Raw genomic sequence first — 5,000 nt, forward strand, 5'->3', positions numbered from 1 at the left:
TCAAAGGAGGGACTAAAATTGTGGCAATAATAAAATAGTATTGTATCTATATAATCAGTGTCATTTTTTGCTGCAATGTTCACTGCTAGTTGATACAGCTGCACATGAAGCATGAATAGGGTTTCACGGGAGAGGAACAAAATGTCTTACTAAAGGCTAATCAAGAAAGTCAGTCCTCCCAGTCCAATAAATCCTCAAGGAAAGCAACTAACACCATTGTACGTGCAAGCAACCAATGTGTGGTCATTCAAAAGCAAAGTGTCAACCATTCTACACACCAACTGTACATGTTTGATAACTACTTTGTGTGTGAAGAAAACAATAAAATAAATCTCTGACCATTAGGTGATGGAATTACCATATTACTGCCAGTCATGGTCTTCGTTTTACACATTCTCTTTTATTATTGGGCAAAATTCAAGTTATCTAATCATTATATTGTTCTTGCGAATAACATAATTTTTCTTGGTCTTACACCTTTGCATATGACAAAATGGATACTTACCGGCCTAGGACTAAACGGTACATATTTATAGTGATTTTTAGTTCTACAAGTATGTTCTGGTTGAAATAAAGAGGTAATGTGGAACCTGTGGTTCTATACATTTCAGAATTTCAGTAAAGCAAAATCCTTAATATACAAATGGTATACCCACTACTACCTCTTGAAATATGGCCTTACAACTCAATGGTTTACTTGCTAGACAGAAGGCAAGGATTACCAGGGATTATACAACCCACTAATCAACAACAGACATTTTGGACTTTAATCCCCCCCCCCCCCAATTTACATGGGTGAAAAATATGCCACATAAATAAGTTCTTGTATTTCTTTTATTTAAAAAAAAACATGACTCCTTCTCCTTCTCCTTAGACAAATCCCATGACCTCCTTCAATGTAATATCATTCAACACAAACAAAAGATGACCAGGCACAAGTCAGGAGAATATCCCAATATTGGGCTGAAGCAAAATTAATGCACTTTGCTGTTCAACTCTCGAGTGAACAAGGAATGGCTGATACAAAACAAGCCTTATACAGTTATGATTTACATTTTGAAAAAATCACTGGAGTGCCCAAACAGTTTAAGGCTTGGGTCAGGAATGTAAAGAGGAATGTCGATTGTTCGCTTAACACCACTCACTGTGTGCTACGTTTGGTTCCATTGTCCCTTATATCTTCAGAAATATAATTAGTAAATTATTTTTACCAGTAAAAGTCTTTGACTCTGGCCTTAAAGTACTTGAGTGCAACACTGCTAATCGCTTGCTTGTGCAGCAGTATACCCTCTTGTGTTGTTGGTTAGGAACTTGCACCTTATATTAGGAATATACAAGCTGGAAGTGGTCTTCTGTTTTCCCAGCCCATGTAACCGCACAACCATCTTACAACCCATCGATATGCAACAGCTCCCACAAATCTGTATAGCAACAATAAAAGTAAAAAGCAATCCTAATATCTGTGTCCATAATTCACCTTATTTGCATTCTCGCCTACAAAACGTTACTTACTCATTTTCATGCACTCCAATTTGTGGCCGGTATGCCCTCCCATTCTGATCGGGAATTAAAGGAGCAACTTGAATGAGCACGGTCCTGTTTGTCAGAGCACTGTAATCTTCATGTTTTCGATGGAACCATCCAAAAATGTCTTCTGGCATTTGTGACCTTGTGGCAACAACGGAATTCTAGTGCATCTGCCAAGGTTACGTCACTGCATTGTTTACATTTGCACCTAAAGCAAGGTAGAGCTATGATTACACTACAGTTTTGCTGTTGTATAAGATTCACAAAAAGAAAAACATGATTCACTAACCATTTGCTAACTGCAACACAACGTTCAAATCTGGCCTCCAAAACTGATGGCGTCAGTCCACCTAGGTCAGCATCTTCGCTAACTTCATCTCCATATTTTTCGAGGTCAATGGAACTTTCAGAAGAGTCGGACTCAAGGGAATCATCAGAATCACTGGACATCTTTGCCATTCAATGCACTATCTATCCACTACAAAGTACTGCAACACAATGTGACATCACAAATAACTTCGCTGGCAATAAACTAGATCCCAGTCTCCGGGACGAATTTGAAGGCAAAATTGTGCGTATTTTGAAAGCCAAAAAAATTGCTTTTTAGATTTTTGCAGCACTTAAAGCTTCGAAACATTTTCTATAGATATCCAACTACAAGTAACAAAAGAAAAAATTTTCGTGTCATATGCACTTTAAGTAGTTCTACACTCCTAAGAATACAGTGATTGAAAACTGTAGATTGTCTTTTAGAGCTACATGCGTTTTCTTAACTTCTATAGGTCTCTTCTTAAACTGCATTAGGGATAGACAGATTTAGTTTTGGTTTAGAGGCTGCAGAAGTAGCAGCACTGCGGCTAAAAACTGAAGAAGCTGAAAAACAGATTTGCTTAATTGTTTTTGCTTATTTGCTGAATTTTTCAACTATTACAGTAAGATTGAAATTTGGCTTGATTGTTAGCTATACTAATGCAGGAGGCATTGCTTTTTATATTAAGAATGACTTTAAGTACATTATTAGAACAGAATTTACAAAATCTACTCATGACTTTGAAGCCCTATGGCTTGAAATTGATTTTCAGAACCAGCATAAAGCTTTATGTGGAATAATGTATATACATCCAAATAGTAATTTAGATAATTTCATGGATTACATTAATTCAACAATTGAACATATCCAACAAGAAAATATATTTTGTTTATTTACGCGTGATTTTAACATTGATCTGACTCTCATGCTGACTCTGAACTTTTCCTTAATTCCCTGGGCACATGCTTTTTCCAACCACATATCCTTTCACCAACAAGAACTAGTGATCACTCTGCTACATTGATTGACAACGTTTTAATAGAACATATCACTATCATTGGGAATGTCAGGTGTATGATCTGTCTGATCATTTACCGAATTGTACTATTCTAAACAGATTTTCAGATGTGTTATCCAATACAAAACTTTAAAGAAGAGATTATTCTAACTTCAATCAATCTTTATTTCTTGACGATGTTACATCAGTCGACTGGCAATCAATTCTAGAATGTGACTGATCCTTCTAGGATCTTTGATTCTATTTACCAAACACTTCGTCAAATTGTAGATAGACACATTCCCACTAGACAACTATCCAAAAGTGAACAAAAATTTTATTCTAAACCATGGATAACACCTGCACTAAAGAGCTCAATTCCTGCGAAAATGCATTATATAGAAAGTATCTTAAGACTAAATCTGTATATGTTTATTGTATATTCAAAATTGTAGAAATAGGCTTAGTCACTTACTAAGAGCTAGTAAGAGGCTATATTATAACTATTACTTTTTAGTGAATATTAAGAACCCTAAAAAGGTCTGGAATGGTATCAAAGAGTCAATTCACTTGAAATCAAAGACTAGCTACAAGCTTGGACAAACTTGTTGAGAAAACTCTGCTTTTGGACTAAACTCCGATCACAAGTATGAAAAAGAAGCTCTCTTTTTGCCCCTACCCCCCCCCCCCCCCCCTGATCAATGTTGTTAGACAAAACAAAGCAGGTCGAACCTGGACTTATCAACATTGGTTGTAGGGGGGAGGGGGGTGGCTAATAATGTGCGATATTGAGGACGTAGTGCGCAAAATAACCCTGTTTTTAATATTCTCAACCCTTTTTGTCCAAAACGTGTGTATGTATGAGTTCTGTAAGTACAAAAAAGGAAAATATACCAGTTGTAGGCATGTCGTAATGGTACTCGATTGACAATTAGAGTTAATTAACCCTAAAAGAGAAAAAACAATGTGACGTCATCATTGTGGTTCATTATCAAAACACCTGGAAATGGTACATAAAAGGCATGCTGACGACGCTTTAGGAGCCTATGTTTTATTACAGGCGCAAGGTCATAACGACAAAGCTAAAGATGTTGCTGAGGAAGAAGGAGTTTCATTAGCAACAATCTTTAGGATCAAGAAAGAAGGTGTCCAAGGCCTTAAAATGGAAGTTGTCACGCTGTTCGTTAGTAAAAGTCACAACAAAGGTGTCATCAGATGTGACCCATACGATAGAATAGATGGACCCTTCTTTGAAAAATATGTCAGAGAACAGTTCCCTAAACTTTTTGTGAAAGCAAACAAGAATGTGGTATAACAGGAGCAAAACAGTAATAGAGCAAATTACTTCCGGTTGCAAGAAACGTCACTCCCTGTTTGTAAACCGTGCGTCTTGGAATACGAATTGTCACGAATTTTAAGTAGAACTACAATGCATTATATTTATTTCCCCTACCGTTTTCTCGAGGCGAGGCTAATGAGTATAAACTATGAACAAAATCAATGAGATTTCTATAGTTCTTACAAAAAGTGACTCATTTCAACGGTTAACACACCGGCTGGCTAAAAACAGACTGGTCATGAAAAATATTTCAAATCTGTTCAAATCACGTTAACCGACCAAAATTTCTCATTCCCTTGCCGTAAATCTATGTCAGTTAAAGAACACACAAAATTAACTGTTGTTAACCGTGCAATTTCCTTATTGTGTGTAATCTTAATACATAAATATATCTGTGATAATTTCATATCTGTATATACATATTGATCAGTGTAAACCAAAGTGGGCAAAAACAGCTAGGGCAAGGCCGACTGGTTTTGATATAACTCCTTAATATTGTCCTTGTTATAGGACTCAGTAGATCTCGTACTTCTTAATCGTACTAATGTATGAATTCCACGATGTAAAAGAACAGCAATTCGCAGTGTAGTAAAGTAAAGTAAACAGAACCCTATCTTATGTAAACAATTCACGTACATGGCTAATAATGCACTACTGTAACAATGTTTGTTTCACGCAATGTTTGTATGACAAGTAATCCTTGACAACTTACTGTGTATCAGCTATGAGAAGACGAGTTTTACATACTCTACACATATGAGAGTGTTCACACTCTTATATAGACAGATATTTGATAGTTTATGGGCTTATCTACATTGGTTGTGTAG

This window comes from Montipora capricornis, chromosome 9 (assembly GCF_036669925.1).
Source record: "Montipora capricornis isolate CH-2021 chromosome 9, ASM3666992v2, whole genome shotgun sequence".
NCBI lineage: Eukaryota > Metazoa > Cnidaria > Anthozoa > Scleractinia > Acroporidae > Montipora > Montipora capricornis.